Below are 17,803 nucleotides of genomic sequence, written 5' to 3'. Positions count from 1 at the left end.
ATTAAACAACAGATAGATACTTGCAGTTAGAAACCTTCAGATAGGGAGCTTCCACTGCAGGTTTTTTTCCATGTTATTTTTTTATACAGAACAGAGAGAAGACGCTAAAGGAATCAGTTAACAGTCTCCACAATGGCCCCATTGTTATGCCATGTTTTGAAGTAGGAACCTGTGCTCTTATTTTTGTATTAAAGGTGTAAAACTCTTTGAGAATTCTGTCAGTTTTTGAATGCTGTCATTTTTTGCTCCACCTACTTCTTTTGGAAGATGGATGAGTATTAACTAGCAACAGAATGACGGTTAGCAACTGCCTGTGCATCTTTCTGATTTAATCTTATCCTTTTTTATTTGAAATATGTCATGAACATAAAGTGCTGGACCCTAAGAACATTCACACGCATAGTATGAATGTGTTGTGATTCACAAGGATAGTGTGGAATATGTTTGGGACTTAAAAGAAGTCTTCAATACACCTTCTTGACAGAGGATCATCTGAGTGTTACATTTTGTTATCAGACAACTGGCAATTAAAAAAGAAAACAAAACCAGGAATATGTTAATCTTTGACAACTGCTGATTTAGTTCTGCAGATATTTCTACTGGCAAAACTGTCACTAAACTGAGGACTGCATGATCAGACCTAAGAGGATTGGCATGGAAGTGTCCCTGCTTCCTTCTACAAATAGCTACACAGTGCAGACGGAACTGACTTGGCACATTTTACTGTTGATGGCTTTATTTAATCCTAACTCAGTTATCACCAATGTAATTCTTTATGTGCATTTACAATATTGATGCATAAAACACCCACTGACAGCAACTCAAGAGTGCCTCAAAGAAAAAATATCACACTTTTTTTTTTGGTCACTCTCTCCGAAAAAGTGACTTAATATTTTCAAAATGATTGAGTCCTGTCTCAGAAAATAGGAGTCACAGGAAACCCTAAGTTTTCCAGGTACAGTTTTTTATTAGAAGCAGTGGTTTGGTGGATAAGGTATTGGTCTGGCAGGCTGGGTTTTAATCTCACCTCTGTAATTAACCTGTTATGATCTTGGGAAAGTTTCCTTCCTTTCCTTCGCTCCCACCTTTTGTGTCTCATCTATAGGCATTGAGGGTCATAGGCCAGCTCTTACTATGTGCAGTGCCCAGCACAAAGAATCACTAATCTTAGTTGGGGCCTCTCCTGCAGTTAAAAACCTGCACTGGCTCTTGTCTAATTGTGGCGTAGACTTTAGCTCTGAGCTAGGAGCCTGGAGTTTAGAAGCCCAAATGTCTATGCAGAAATGACACAGCACCAAGAACCCTCATGAGTCAGCTGGCATGGGCCCGCCGAGAGTGTCTAATTACAGTATAGACATTCCCTAAGTGCTACCAGAATTAATTACTATGCTACTAGCTTGAAAATACAAAGAGGAGTGTAAACAACATGATGGGAGGCTAGGAAGCCCAGTGACTGAAAGTAAACAATAACACCATTCCCTGGTCTGAAGTTCTTTGTCCTTTACCGCTTGTTTTCCTCTCTGCCAATAATTGCACAGTCCCCTAAATAATGTAAGTGGTGCCAGGAAAGGTCCCAGAATGCTAACGGGCTTGAGCTTGTACGCTGGCAGAGCAGGCTTTTCATTTTTTAAGCCTGGAGCTCATTTTAATGCAAATACACCACAGTGCATCACACAGAATTGAACTCAAAAGAATGAGGGGACTCAAGTCATGAGTATTAGGTGCAAAGACTGCAAGATCTAGGGTATAGTGCTTGGTCCCTCTTTAAGAAATTAACACAATAATTAACAGTTTTGGTTTAGGGCTACCCTCTGTTTTGCCTTGGTACAGCTACGCAGGGAGGTGGCAGAAGGAAGCTTTTCACAGTCAACTCAAGAGCTAGTTATAACCCCTACTCTACTCTTTGAGGTGCCCAGACTACTCCCTCCTACCATGCCCAGGAAGAGGTAGCACCTTATGGTGGAGCTCCATTTCTCTTGTTTCTCCACTCAGAATGCTCTGCCCCCACTGCCTGGTTTGCTAAACTCTGATCTCAACAGTTTTGCAAGGTTACTGATGAACATCCCTGCATATTGTATTACACTCAATGCAAGGTCCCACAACCAGAGTTTACACATCTATATCAACCAATGCAAAGAACAGGGAGAGCTCACCTCTAGTATTCTTCTTAGGAGCGTCCACACCTTTGGTGGTCCTAAAGGCTTATTATCAAAGACCTACTTGTGGCCAAAAAGACTGGACGAGAAAATGATGCTTACTTCAGAGCTGGGCCACTATGATTATACATTCTATTAGATGCGTGTGAGTTGTAAAATCAGAGATAACAAGCCATAGAGAAGAGCAAAGGAAGGGCACTGCCAAGCTGGACAAAGGGCTGGACTTTGTTGGTTTAATTGCCAGCTATGACTCAAGATCAACTCAGGGAGGTCCTCTCAGCTGTGAGCTAATCAGCAACTGCTAACTCTCACAAGGCTCAGCTAAAGCCCACTGGGCTCAGCAACAGAAAGAGGGACTAGTTAATGCTTGAGGGTGAGTGGATGATACAGCCAGGAAGAAATCAAAAGTGCTGTCTTGTATTTTTCTGTGTGGAGTTTATGGCTTTTAGCTTGTATGTGCAGAAAGAACCGGTTACTATGTTTTGTACTGTGCTTAAATGTTAGGCTGCGTCTAGACTGGCAAGTTTTTTCGCAAAAGCAACTGCTTTTGCGGAAAAACTTGCCAGCTGTCTACACTGGCCGCTTGAATTCGTGCAACACTGACGATCTAATGTAAGATTGTCAGTGTTCTTGCGCAAATACTATGATCAGGGATAAGGCCTCCCGCTCAGGGATAAGCCCTCTTGCGCAAAAGTATTTGTGCAAGAGGGCCAGTGTAGACAGGGGAGGACTGTTTTGCGCAAAAAAGCCCCGATGGCAAAAATGGCGATCGGGGCTTTCTTGTGCAAAACCGTGTCTAGATTGGCACGGATGCTTTTCCGCAAAAAGTGCTTTTCCGCAAAAGCATTCATGCCAATCTAGATGCTCTTTTCCACAAATGCTTTTAACGGAAAAACTTTCCGTTAAAAGCATTTGCGGAAAATCATTCCAGTGTAGACGCAGCCTTATTGTTTCATTCAGAAGCACATTTCTTCCTTCCAACTAATACAGTAGAGAGAGTGCTTATGAAGCTGTTAAGGTATAACACTTTTTACCATTGCTTGGAGCACTATGTCATTTAAGACTTATTGCACTTTTCTTTTAAAACTGTTTTGTAACAACTGTTACATTGAGCAAAGGTTGTGGATAAGAATAAGTTTCTTCTAAACTTCTCTCATAATTTAACACTTTTAAAAAGAAATGAGTGTCTATTGCTACGGCCCTTTCCTGTGCATTATCTGATCATGTCATAAATTAATTTATTTACTCTGGCAACATACTTTTGAGGCAGGCTAATATTACTACTCCACTTCATGTATATGGAAATCCAGGTATAGAGGGACTGAATGAGCTATCCAAGATCATACTGCAATTCTGTAGCAGAACATAGGACAGAAAGCCTTCCAACTCTCAAGCCAGTGTCTAAATCAAACTACAAGACCATCCTTCAAGCTAGGTGTATGTAATAAAAAAAAGACAATGGGGGAAATCATCATTAGGCTAGAGATGCTTTGAGTTCTTTAAAACATTGTTCATTATAAACAGGAACATTTTATCTGGCTGTCCCAGCTAGCTGATATTCTGTTTATCCATTACCCATCTGCGTTGGAAACCTGAATCCCCTTTTGTGAGTGAGCAGGTTCAGAATAGAAAATGAATATTCTTAATAGGTGGTGCAGCTCAGGACTGATTTTGCTAGTGAAGTCTTAAGCTGCCTCAGTGATTACAAAGGAATTATTTGGCTATCAATACGCTTTGAGGCACTAGTGTGCGTTTGCATCTTTTGTGCGTGCAAGCTTTTAATGTTTTAAAGTATTAAATTGTACACCCTCCATCCTCCTTCCCCCATGTTTGGAACAAGCATTCTGTCCTCTATTGGATTTGTGATACAGTGAGTCAAAGAGGGGACAGACTCCCACAGTGTAATGTTCCAGAGCCACTTAGGAATAGGTTAGTCGACTGCCGTGATGGGCCCTTGGGCAAGGTGGAGGGGGGGGACACACTCTTTGGATCTACAAGGGGAGAGACCTTGGGAACGTAGAGTGGGATGGAGCCAGGGCAGCCTCCTTCAGTGCGCCACACTGCCCTCCCTCTCCACCCCCAGCCCTTAAGCCCTGGAGCTCCAAATGCCACCCCTGCCACAGTAGCAGTGGCTGGGAGCCCTGGGCCCTTTAGAGCCTCCGGGCCCTGGGGCAACTGCCCCCTTGCCACTCTCATTAGCAAGTCTGCTTAGAAGTAATGCATCAATGTGTGAGATATCTCAATGACACCACTGTTGCCAACTCTTGTGATTTCACTGAGAGTTTCATGATACAGTTTTTTCTGTAAAGTTCCAGCTCCTAAAGCCAAGTGACTGTGAGTATCTGGGCTTTCTCCTTTTTCCTACCCTCCCCATAACTTTCAAACCCCTTGCTGAAATCCCATGTATTAAAGATCATATTGGCTGAAAACAGAAAATAACTTTTCTGAGCTTTTTGAAAAACTTCAGTGATATCCCGTGCCTAGTCAGGATGATTGTGGGGGGTAGCTCCCATGGAGTATGGCAGAAAGGAACACCCACCAACTTCTTTCTTTGTCATTTAGAAGGGTTTTATGTATTGGCTACTGGGCTAGAGTGGTAGCTGTAGCATTTCCTGATTACTGAAACTGCTGCAGCACCAAGGTAGCTACAGGCTGAAATGGAGCTAATCAACCTGTTGATAATGAGGATTACTGACAGTTGGTGGTAACTGCTGGGTTAATGAGGCAATTGTCTAAGTATCTGGGAGGACATATAATTTGGGAGAGGCAGATATGAAGTAGGGGAAAGCTCTGAAGGTGAGCTGGCTTGAGGAGAAGAGGTGTGTGCAAGGCTCCTTCCTGGTGTATACTTCTGCTAAATTTGGAGATAGAAGGATTAAAGGTACTGTACTTGTAGTGGGAGAGAGAGATGGATGTGCATATACACCGTGATAACAATAGCTGAAGAAACAATTTGTGAGGACTTCTTAGTCCTGTGCAGGTGATGTGTCAAAGTAGTAGAACCTTGCTATTTTGCAGACTTTACCATGTTATTTTTGTCAGTGCACCTAAGGCCAATGGGGTAGCTGAACCATACTAAGAATGCCTTTATTACAAGTAGAGGTGGGACCAACAAGTCTATTGAGAATGTTTTCTAATGTATCCCCCAAAATGATCTGCTCCCGTTATGCTTATAGTTAAAAAGCCTTCAGCCCTACAATCAACGTAGGCATTGATTAGTCATATGGGGTCAATTTGATAGCATCATTTAATGGCTAGTCCTGCCTCATATTAGTCCTCAGATGGTTATATAACAAACTATTATCATTTATCAGAGGGAAGGGCTATGTCCTATGTGGGGAAAATAAAAAACATCATATTTATCTTTAATTTCATTTTAGATTCAGCTTGTCCACAAAAACACTCTTAAAATATTGCTAGTAAGGGGACTAATTAATATTTGGGTATAGTTGAGTGCCTAGCATCTGATCCAGGCTCCAATAAAATCAATGGAAATATTCTTATTGATTTGAGTGGGGATTGTCTCAGTCACGTACTGTATTATATTAAACTCTAGCAGAAGGTGAGGTTGTCAGGTGCATGTGCCTATGAAGCCAACACAAGTGCTAGCTTTCTTAGCTGTAGTGTTTGGTTAAAAGTTGTCCATCATATTTTTATTGTTTAAAGACACTGAAGGTGTTCATCACTATGTGCAGGTGAGAGCCAATTTTAGTCATTGGCAATAATTACAAGAATGTGAAGTACTAGCATCCAACCTCCCCCCCCCCCCATTTCATTAATTTATTTGATTACATCTAATTCCTTAATTGTCTCTTCAGGCTGTTTCTAAATTCAATGGATTAATCTTGTCGTAGTCTATTACCGTGCTGTTATGTCTCTCTCTCTTTTTTTTTTTTTTTTTTTCTTTCTGATTCTACACCTTTGCTTTGGTTGTCTGGATGAAACATTGATATTGTTGCCTAATTAGTTTGAGTCAACTGCATTTCTAATTAATTCCTACTGTAACCTTCACGTAAATCTTTGCTAATCAGTCCATGTTTTCATTCACTTACTAGAGATGTTTGAGAGAAATTAGATTTGTTAGTGATTTTTATAAACAGTGTCTCAACTTGTCAGCTATAGCAGATGTGCATATTTACTTCATTATTATGTAAACAATTAAAATGCTAATTTTAAAGTCCTCTTTACGGTGGCTTGGTTTCCTGCCTCAGGAATATAGTAGAATGGCAAGTCCATATTTCTTTACTGAGGGCAGTTAGGGTAGTAGGAGTCCTTTTGTGCTTCTGATTAGAAGGAAGAGCAGGATTTTTGGAAATGTTGTTACAATTTTTAGTTCCCACTGTTAAGGGATCAGTTGAACTCTTACGTGAAGTCGTCATAAAGACTCTCATTGTCTTCAGCAATGACTGGACTGAACAGTTAGGCTGCAAACACTTGCACAGTGACTCTACCCTGTGTAAAGAGTGATATTGACATGAACAGGTTTACTCTCGTGGGTGTTTGCAGATATAAGCCTTCTGTGCATTACTCCAGGGAAACAAATAACATCAGCCAAAGTTTGTGTGAGTGTGCGCAGAGTCCAGAACATGTCTTTGAGAAACATCTACTATGCCCATGAAAAAAGTATTCTGACAGGTAGCCAAGGCAATTTAATATCAGGTCTCGGAGGAAGACAAATAGGACCTATACAATTGAGTCTTACTCTGTGTGATGCCATGGCAGTGCTACAAAGAGCAAAGGATGTGAAGGCTACACAGAACTCCTCACTTGTATTACCCTAGCAGAGGTACGTAATGGTGACTGTTTGGGGAAAGTTGAATGGTGCCTGCCTGGTTCTTGATTCTCTGGAAAGCAATTTACTGAAAAACATACTTTTTAAAAAGAAAGCTCTGTCTTGTGATTTGGCCAATATACTAGCAAACAGTGGTAATATCCAGAAAAACATGACGCTCATCTGACAGGCAGGTGAAGGACAACGACCTCTTACTGGGTTATAGCCACATCTCCATGATCATCAAGATTGGGCCTATTTAAGTAGACTAGCCTTTTCTTTTTGCCTTCTCTTTGAAAAATGGTACTGGATATGTCAGACAAAGGCTATGCCTTGTGAAACTATGCTGGTTAGTGACTTATTTCAAATGAATGGCTTTTTCCCAGATGTTTCGCAGTCCCTAGGATCTGTGATAAATTATATTTACTGATCTGTACTTTCAGTCAGTTATGCTTCTTTCAGTCTGTCTACCTAGATACCTAACCTCATCACTGTACAATCTGGTTCCTTTCTTAAACATTCTGCTTATTTTGTGCTTTCCTCTAATTTTTGAGTTTCATTGAAAGTAAATTTTGAATCTAGCCAAGTAAAATACCTCCTAAGAGCTAGGCTAATGAAGTAAGGTAAAGAAATATATCCTATAATCATTCAATAATAAGTGCAAAGTACTCCACTTGTGAAATTGATTGTTCCTTCCTTTGTACAAAATGGGAAATGACTGCCTAGAAAGGAGTACTGCAGAAAGGGATTTGGGGGACATTGTGGACCAAAAGCTAAATATGTCAACAGTCAGTGTAATGTCAACAGTCAGTGTAATACTGTTGGGGCGGGAGGGGTGGACATCATTCTAGAATGTATTAGCAGGAGTGTTGTAAGTAAGACTTTCCACTCTGCACTCATTAAGCCTCAACTATGTCCAGTTCTGGGCACCACACTTCAGAAATAGGGTTGCCAGGTGTCTGGTTTTTGCATGGACAGTCTGTTGCTTCTGGCCCCGTCCTATTAAAAAATATCCGGTATTATCTCTCAGACGGAAGGCCAGCAGGGACATTCTTTCTCTGCCATGTCTAGTGGGGGATGCAAGGAGCGCGTGAGGATATTTAAAGGCAGAGTGACTTTTTTCTCAACAACTTTGGCTCCCCAAGATTTTTGTGCTCAACCAATCTTTTTTCCTGCCTTGTTTGGGATATTTTGTGAAAGCATCTGGCAACCCCATTCAGAAAATGTGGAAAAATTAGAGACCGTCCAGAGAAGAGCAACCAAAAATTGATAAGTCAAGAAAACATGACCTGTGAGGGAAGACTGAAAAAACTGGATCTGTTTAGTCTGGAAAAGACTACAGTGCCATCATAGCTTTCAAGTACCTAAAAGGATGTTACGAAGAGGAAGGGGGAAAAGGGAGTTACTCACCTCGTGCAGTAACGAGTGTTCTTTGAGATGTGTCCCTGTGGGTGCTCTACTGTAGGTGAAGGGTCGCCCAGAGCTGCAGATCAAACTGTAAAGCAGTTTTCCCCCGTTGGGCCACACATGCGCAGGAGGCATCTTGAGCCCTTCCCGCCTCCTGCAGTGCATGGCTCACCCCCGTCCCTTTCAGTTCCTTGTCTCCACCCAAGTAATTTAGACTCTGAGGAGAGGAAGGGAGGGTCATGGAGCACCCATGGGGACACACCTCTCGAACACTCGTTACTGCATGAGGTGAGTAACTCCCTTTTCTTCTTCGAATAGTGTCCCCGAGGGTGCTCCACTGTAGGTGGCTACAAAGCAGTATTCAGTATATGGCTGGAGGGAGCCGGAGTCAGTGTTTAGCAGTGGTGGAGAGCACCGCTGTAGCAACTGCTGAGTCATCCTTGAGTTCTGGTAGGATAGCGTGATGTTTTGCAAAGGTATGGTCCGAAGACCATATTGCTGCCCGGTAAATGTCTCTTAAGGGGACATTGCTCAGAGAGGCTGTAGAAGCAGCCGTTGCTCGAGTGGAATGCGCTCGTGGTGGGCATTGTAGTGGTCTATTGCCCAGAGTGTGACACTTAATTATGCATGTCGATATCCACTTTGAGATTTGTTGTGGTGACATTGGTGTTCCTTTGGATTGTTCGGCAATGGAGATAAAGTCTTTCAGTTTTGTTCTTTCTAGGAAGGCCAAAGCCCTTTGGATGTCAAGAGTATGCTGGCTGGCATCCTTCTGTGAAGAGTGCGGTTTTGGGAAAAAGGTAGGTAGTATGATTGGTTCGTTGAGATGGAATTCTGTACAGACCTTTGGCAAGAATGTCGGGTGGGGTCTAAGTATGACCCTATCCTTTGTGAAAACTATGTAAGAGGGTTCTGACATTAATGCTCCAAGCTCGCTCACCCTCCTGACGGAGGTGATGGCTAAGAGGAAACCACTTTCATAAAAAGAAAGGGAAGTGGTAGTATTGCCAATGGCTCAAAAGGAGGTCTGGTGAGGTAGTCCAGAACAAGATTTAGGTCTCATAAGGAGGGTGGGGCCTTATATGGTGGGTACACATTGTGGAGTCCCTTAAGGAATCTCCTCGTGATAGGATGGTTAAAAATGGAGTAACCATCTACTGAGGCATGGAATGCTGCTATTGCAGAGAAGTGTACTCTTAGAGAATTTAGTCCTGACATTTTAAAGTGTAGAATGTAGTCCAGGATGGTATTTAGTGGGGAGACACGGGGTTCTACTTTGGACCACTGACACCAGTGAGAGAATTGTGTCCATTTTTGAAGGTAAGTTTTCCAAGTAGATTGCGTACTACTGTGGAGAGGATCTCTTTTACTTGCTGAGAACAGCGATTTTCTATCTCTGAGAACCAGAGAAGCCATGCCTGAAGATATAGGGTATGGAGCTGTGGATGCAGTATCCTTCCGTTGTCCTGAGATAGTAGGTCTCCTCGGTATGGTAGTGGATAGGGAGGCTGGACCACTAGCCTGTGGAGGTATGGGTACCAAGTTTGACGAGACCATAATGGGGAGATCAGGATGACTATGGCTTTCTCTGCAGATTTTGCATAGGACTCTTGGGATGAGTGGTATGGGGAGGGGAGAAGCGTAGTGTAGGGGTGCTGTCCATTTGATTAGGAAGGCATCCCCCAGAGAATTTGCCAAGTCCCACACATGAGCAGAATTGGGGGCACTTGGTATTCTGGGCAGAAGTGAAGAGGTCTATAGATGGCCATCCCCATTGGTGGAAAATTGAATTTGTGACCTCCATATTTAACTCCCATTCGTGGTCCAAGGTGAAGTTGCGACTGAGGGAGTCTGCTTTGGTCTTGTTCACCCCGGGCAGGTAGGATGCTACAAGGGTGACTTGGTTGCAGATACACGAGTTCCACAGGCGAATCGCTCCCGCTCCCTCTGCATGGAAGCTGGCTCCACCCTGTCTATATTTATATAGAACATCGTGCAAATCTTGTCCATTAAGAAGCGGACTGTATGATTGGCAATGTTGGAGGCAAAGTGCACAGGCGTTCCTTACGGCCCTTAATTTGAGGAGGTTGATGTGTAGTAGTCTCTCGCTTGGGAACCACCTGCCCTGAACTTCGCGACCATCCATATGTGCCTCCCAGCTGAGCAGGGAAGCGTCCGTGGTAATCTGGATAGTGGGTTTGGTTTGTTGGATTGGGACCCCTGCCAGAAGATTGTTTGGCATTGTCCACCATCTTAAGGATGCAAGAATGTTTGGTGGAATGGTAACCTTGTTTAGAGGGTGTCATGATGGGATATAAATGGTTGCTACCCAGAGTTGAAAGCATTGAAAGTGCAGGCGAGTGTGGTGGACTACGTAGGTAGTGGAAGCCATGTGTCCCATTAGTCAGAGGCAGGTAAGTACTATAGTGGTGGGAATGTGAGCATCCCGCTTATACAGGAAATTATAGTTGTGAAACGTTGTAGAGGTAGATATGCTTGAGCCGTAACTGAGTCCAGACGTGCGCCAATGAACTCACAATGTTGATTTTTGTTTGTTGATTTAGAAGGCCTAGACGATTGAGGAGGGCTGTGGTCGTATGTATCATAGAGGTGGCTTTGTCCTGTGACAATCCCTTTAAGGCAGTCATCCAGGTAGGGGAATATGATGACATTCTGTCATCTGAGGTATGCGGTTACAACTGCTAGTACCTTCGAAAATACCCTGTGAGCCGACGAGAGACCGAAAGGGAGAACTTTGTACTGGAAGTGTTCTGGGCTGAGCGTAAAGCATAGGAGAGTAAAGCATAGGTGGGCTGGATGGATGGTTATATGGAAGTAGGCCTCTTGCAGGTCGAGGGCTGTGAACCAGTCCCCTTGATCTAGCACAGGAATGATTGTTGTGAGTGACCATCTTGAAACGCTGTTTCTCGAGAAACTTGTTCAGTTTGCGGAGGTCCAATATAGGTCTCCAATCCCCTGTTCCGTTTTCGGTTAAGAAATAGTTCTAGTAAAACCCTCTCCCGTGGAACTCTTCGGGTACCCTTTCTATGGCTCTGATAACGAGGAGCTGACCAATCTCTTGTTTTAGTAGGGTCTCATGAGAGTGGTCCCTGAGGAGGGATGGGGTAGGGGAAAGGGTAGGTGGAACAGTGGTTAAATGGGATGATATAGCCCACTCGAATTATCTCTAGAACCCAGCGGTCCGATGTTATGGAATCCCATTGTGGAAGGAACGGCCACAAACAGTGGGTGAATAGATGGCCATGCTGAGTTGGTGCTAGATCGTAAGGGAGATCTTGCAGACCCTCGACCACATCTTCAAATTTGCTGCTTGGAGGATTGGGTAGGGCGGCCCTGGTTGGGGTGCCTTCTGGGAGCTTGTTGTCTTGGTCTAGTGTCCTCCTAGGTCCTCTGTGGTAGATTGTACTGCCCGTATCAGTTATAGGAGTTATATGGAGTGTATTGCCTGCATTTGTAGGGTGACATGAACATGCCCAACGTGCGAAGCGTGGTCTTAGAATTTTTGCTGTTACGGAGCATTTAGTCTGTAGTAGCCACAAACAACTTTTGTTTGTCAAATGGCAGGTCTTCTACTCTGGGTTGGAGTTCGCGGGGAACTCCGGACGACTGAAGCCAGGAAGCTCTGCGCAACACTACTGCCGTAGCTGTCACTCTGGCTGCAGTGTCAGCAATGTCCATTGCAGTTTGAAGAGCGGTGCGGGCAATCATATGGCCCTCATGGACTATTGCTTTCAAGATGGCTCTTTTGGATTCAGGGAGGTGTCCTCCAAAGTTTCCATGATTGGCCTACCAATCTGAGGCAATCTTGCTGTGTAATGTAGGATGTAGGTTCTTTTGTAGTTGGTATTGCTTTTTTTGCACTTCTTGCAGAGATGCGCGTTGTCTTGTTGCTACTCTGTCTTGAACAGTTCTTGGAACTGTTTCAGGTCCTCAATCGCTACAGTGTCTGATGGTACAACGGCGTCATCCGGTTGCGCACTGAGAGTATCAGAGTGTGACATCAATTGGATGGATGTCTGATTCATTGTCCGAAATTCGTTCCGCCTTCCCCTCTGAATGAGTTGCTGGAGGTAGGGGCTGTGGCTCAGGCAAGCTTCTCCGGGATGGAGTGGAGCGAGGTAGGGACCGATGTCTGTATGGGTCCCAGGGTCCCCATTGCAGTGGATAAGGTGGGGGGTGAGTAAGGCCAGTATTGGTGCCATGGGCTCTGTTGTGGTGCAGCCCTGTAGTGGTAGGAGCGAGACCTCATAGGCGATGCGTGCTGTGAGGAGTATGCTGTGTGATGGTCATTGTCAGGCAGGGGAGCCTCTTGAAGGGACAATGGTGATACAGACCTGGAGAGGGGATTGTCTTGATGGAGACCTCCTGGGTGAATAAGCCATGGAAGGGAGGCATGGATACTGCTGCCTGCTATGAGTGTGTTTCCTGCTGGGGCTGCTCCGTAGCAGCCTCATTTGGCTGCTTCTCTGTTTGTGCTGTAGGCACCGGTGCAGCGTCCTGCTGCTTAGCTGTTGCTGGTGCCGGCTTAGCAGGGTGAAGGTTCTTGTGCTGCGGTGGCGGGACTGGAAGCGGTGGCGGCTTTTTCTGCCATGCTGACTGCCTGGAGCGCTCCCAGGATGGCTCAGAGGTTGCGCGCACTGGTCCCGGTGCAGTGTGAGGATTGTCCTGCTGCCTTAATGGCAGGGGTCCTCATAGCGCGCTGTGCCTCTCACCTGCGTTTTGGGGAGGAGGAGGCTGGAAGAGAGCAGGATGGCGAGGCTCTCTGTCTTCCCTCTTGGAAGGGGGGGGGGGGGGCTCCTGCCATGCTGTCCCTCAGTAGGCTGCAAAGCCTTTTCAAATAAGATCATTCTCAAGCGGAGCTCATGGTCTTTCCTGGCTCTCGCTGTGAGTGAATTACAATGAGTGCAGCTGTGGGGAGAGTGAGTTTTCCCCCAGGCAGTGAATGCACTTTGAATGGCCGTCTGAAGCCAGCATAGGCTCGCGGCTCTGGTCACATGTTTCAAACCCCGAGAAGCCAGACATGGCCAGTTCTCTCCTCCTTCTCCTCACACTTTGTTTTTTGTTGTTTTATTTGTTTTTCTCCGTTGTTATCGTCGTTGTGGTCTGTCTCTTTTCTTTCCTTTTTTTATAGCCATGAGAATTCCGGTTAACCAGGTCCCTGGTTTGAACAGAGTTCAAGTCCCTTTGGGGCGGCGGGGGGGAGGATTTTCATTAAGTTTATTCTTCTTATTACTAGGTTTTTGTTCTTGTTTTCTTAGTTTTCCCTTCTTTCTTTAAAAACAAACTTGGAATACAACAGGGGAAACAACTGTGCCTAACCTAACTAGTGGGGATGTAGTCAGACTGACAGGGAGCTCCTGTTTGCTCTGTCTGCTGATGAGGGCGGTTAAAGAGGAACTGAAAGGGAGGGGGATGAGCCACGCGCTGCAGGAAGCGGGAGGGGCTCAAGATGCCTCCTGCGCATGTGCAGCCCAACGGGGGAAACTGCTTTACAAAGCTCCAGTCTGCGGCTCTGGGCGACCCTTCATCTACAGTGGAGCACCCACGGGGACACTACTCGAAGAAGAAATTATTGTTCTTGACAATTGAAGATAAGGAAAGGAAGCAATGGGCTTAAACTGTAGCAAGGGAGGTTTAGATTGGACATTAGGGAAAAAATGGTAAGTGTCAGGTTGGTTAAGCACTGAAATAAATTGCCTAGTGGAATTGTAGAATCTCCATCAGTGGAGATTTTTAAAAGAAAGTTAGACAAACAGCTGCTACTGATGGTCTAGATAATACTTAGTCCTGCCATGTTTGCAAGGGACTAGACTACATGACTTTTTTTGAGATCCCTTTAAGTCCTATGATATGCCTATGTCTCTCCTAGAACAAGAGATATAACTTCAAATTTTGAATATTTTAAATAAAGTACTTGCAAATGAAAGGGGGGGGGTCAAGAATTAGTCATAAAAAAACTGACTAAAGAATAAATTTGAAAAACACTGAGTGCGGACAACTCAGTACAATTTCTTAAATTTGTTACAGATAACTTCACAGGATGGTTAAGCTGCTCTGTACTAACCAAAACTTGAATACTCAATGAAGTGGGAATTTCAGAGAGGAAAATGTTGCTGTAATGGTATACCCCAGGACTGCATTTTTTTTCAATACCTATGAAGCAGATCATTGCAAATTTTCCTTTTATGAAAATTCTGGGTTACCACAGCAACTGTGTAATAGTCCAACCTCATTTTCAAGAGGTTTTTATATACATGCAGGATAGTAATAAGTTGGATTTATTCATTTAGTATATGACAAGGCTTAAATTATGCAAAAATATAATCTTTGCAAAACTTAATTTCGTGGCTTTATTTCAACATTCATGGAATAGTCCAATTTTGTGCCCACAAACCATTATGGAACCAAGCTCTAAAGTGCAGACAAGTTAGGACATGGTGCCCAAGATTGGGTCTGAAAATTCCTTTTTTGTGTGACTGCCACTGTGATGATGAAAGCCAGATTTGACAGCTGAACTTATGGCCAAGATGGAGTGAGGGACATTTCTACCACTTGTTCCTGTTTAAGACCCTGAGGCTGAGTAGTGTCAGGCACACAGGAGGGTGTAATGCCAGATGACTAAGAGGTATTCTCCATTGAACTGTGGCTCTACCATAAACAAGAGTCAGCAGTTTGCATTGGATGGTATTGCAAAGAAATGCACCTTTGGGAGGCCCCAAGGCTATCAGGCACTCTGGAAAGACCAAGTTCCCACAGAAAGATCTGGTGAAAGTGTCTGTTCAGACAATGTGTTTTGCAGGTCCAATAGACTGTCCTATTGTGAGCAGGTTCAGAGGAATTTTGTGTTCTGTAGCAGAGTAGGAGTGGACTTTCTCTGAGACAAAGGCCAAGAGAGTGAAAGTTGGTTAGGGACCCGTTTGTTGCAGACTGGACCTCAAAACACAAGCAATTGGTAAGAAGCAGGCTGCCCAGATAAGGGAAAGTGCTATTTTCTTTTGACAGAGGTCAGCAGTGTTGACCCAGAGGGCAACTGAAAGGCCAAAGGGAAGGACAGGAGAGTTTTCAAATGGTAAGTGGAGGATGGTTTTCTGCAGTAATGAGACAAAGAAAAGCGATTGAATCATGACCTTTGCCCAAGCTGACACAACTTACATGTAACTTAGCAGCTCCAACCAAATGGAACAGTGGAGAAGGGTAGTGGAGAAGGGTACTTTCTTGTGAGGTCTAGACCTCTCTCTGGAAATTCTGGGAGTCTTGTGTAGGTCTGCTATTGATCTGAAACAATGAACTATCTGGGATTCAATAAACAGTCTCTTTAATGCAGGCTTGTATATCCCAACAGACTGCAGGTTCCCTAGATTCTGTAAGGGTACATCTACACTACAGTGTTAATTCGAAATAGCTAAGTTGAATTAAGCTAATTTGAAATAACGCATCTATATACAAACTATTTTGAAATAGTTTTGCTATTTCAAAATAGCGCGTCCACACTGAGTGGACCCTAAACCAAAGTTAAGGCTGGCCAAAACCAGTGCTGGCAGGGCATCAGGTTAGGACTTAGTGTGTGGGGTTGCTGCCTGAGGCTGACAGTTCTCAGGGTTCCCTGCTTGCTTGTCTACCTCGATGAGGGACAGCAAAGCAGTCCTGTCTTAGAGTGCCCTGACTGCCAGCACTTGGGACACCACAGCACTTGGCCACATGGAGCCAGAGCTGCCCTTGGGCATGCTGGTGCGTCTCATGGGGTTGTTGCCATCAACCCAGCTGCACTTGCTGCAGGCAGCCATCCGGGGGGTCTATTGGGGGGATGTCAGGATCCATGAGGCCTTGAGGGAGAGTGTCCACTGCGAGGAACCCTCAGAGCCACATGGGTCCTCCCCATTGGGGGCTCATGCCCCATTCCTTGCTCACATCCTTTCACTTACCCCTCCCTAGCCCCCCTTCCTGATGTCAAAGACATGTATGTTCAAAAATAGAAACTGGGTTTATTGAACAAAACTGGGGGGGGAGAGGGGGAGATGAACCTCTAGGGAGACTGGGAAAAGGAGGTGGGAGAGGGGAAGAGAGGGTGGGAGAGGGGAGGGGGGAAAACCTGGGAAGAGGGAGCTGGAAGGGGAAAGCAAGGGGGAGGAAAGCTCAGGGCCCAGGGTTGGGAGTCTCGCTGGACCAACTTGATTTTCATGCAAACCTGCTCCTGGGTTTGCATGTGGCCTTTGGTGGCCAGGCTGGCAGCTATCCTGCCATACATGGCTGCATTCCTCCATCTAGTGCGGAGATTATGGACGTTGGGGGGCATCCCCCCAATCTGAATAAGGTCTATGATCTTCACCCTGGACCAGGAAGGTGCCTGCCTTCTCCAGCCCTGACCAGCTCCTGGGAGCTGGCAGACTGCTCCTGGGGAGCAGTGGAGGGTTGGCTGCCAGTGGCTTGCTGGCTTATGTTTTGAGGCCACTGGATTGGGGCCCCGGTGGCCACTGCTGGCTCTGGGCTGGCAGGCTTGGAGCTGGCATAGGCACTGTGGCCAGGGTCTAGCCCTCTAATGGCTCCAGAGCTGAAGAAGAGTAAGCTTTCCTAGTTGTGCCCAGAGTAACCATCAGGGCTCCCTGGGAAGGGCTGGAGGCCCCTATTTCTAATTGTCTACACAGCACTTAATTTGAAATAGCTATTTCGAATTTGGTGTTACTCCTCGTAGAATGAGGTTTACCAAATTCAAATTAAGTGCTCTGCTATTTTGAATTAATTTTGAAATAGCGTCTATATATGCAAACTACTATTAAAGTTTATTCGAAATAACAGCTGTAAGAAAGAAATGCAAAGCTAGCAGCAAACAGTGTTAAGATCTGACTAAAGCCAAAGTCACCTGAGGTAACTGTAGTGGAAGCAGATTCAAACCTCCCAATATCTTGTACCAGAGCACAAAAATGTATGATGCATAGGTGTGGGCCTTCAGACACTGCTAGATAAAACTTCCAATTACAAGTGTACATGTGCATTCTATGGTTGAGTAACCATATGGACATTAACTCAAAGACCAATTCATTTTCATGTAAGGGTTTTTTTTGTTGTTTTTTTTTTTTTTTTAAATTTTGGAGTATCCCCCAGGAAACTTGTTGTTTCTCCCTGCTGTAATGTGTTCAGGCACACTCCTGCTTGATCCAAGACAAAACTTTCTCTTATTTCTTTCTAATGCTTTGTAAAAAATGTTCAGAAACTTATAAATGATTTTTGTATAACTAAACGGTTTTAAACTTACACTAATTGGATCACTGTAATGTCACACATCTGTCATTAATACAGTGTGTCCTCTAGTTTGTGTTCAGTTTATTGAAATCTCTTGTGTCCTTGATCCTGCATAGACTTACACATGTACATACCTTAATATGCTGGGATTAGCCCCCGCCAGCTTTAATGGCATTACTAGTATGCATGAAGTTAATTATGTTTAGGATGG

The 17,803-nt window shown here is 44.5% G+C and overlaps 1 protein-coding gene across 1 annotated transcript in view; it reads right to left on the bottom strand.

Annotated features, from left to right (window-relative positions):
• AK5 (adenylate kinase 5) overlaps positions 1–17,803 on the bottom strand; it is a 167,084-nt gene that overhangs the window by 31,892 nt on the left and 117,389 nt on the right. The gene's annotated exons all lie outside the window — the stretch shown is intronic.

This window comes from Pelodiscus sinensis, chromosome 9, assembly GCF_052426305.1.
Source record: "Pelodiscus sinensis isolate ZL-2025 chromosome 9, ASM5242630v1, whole genome shotgun sequence".
In the NCBI taxonomy this organism is placed as follows: Eukaryota; Metazoa; Chordata; order Testudines; family Trionychidae; genus Pelodiscus; species Pelodiscus sinensis.
The sequence above is the reverse complement of the archived record's forward strand: the minus strand, read 5'-3'. Positions and strand labels throughout refer to the sequence as shown.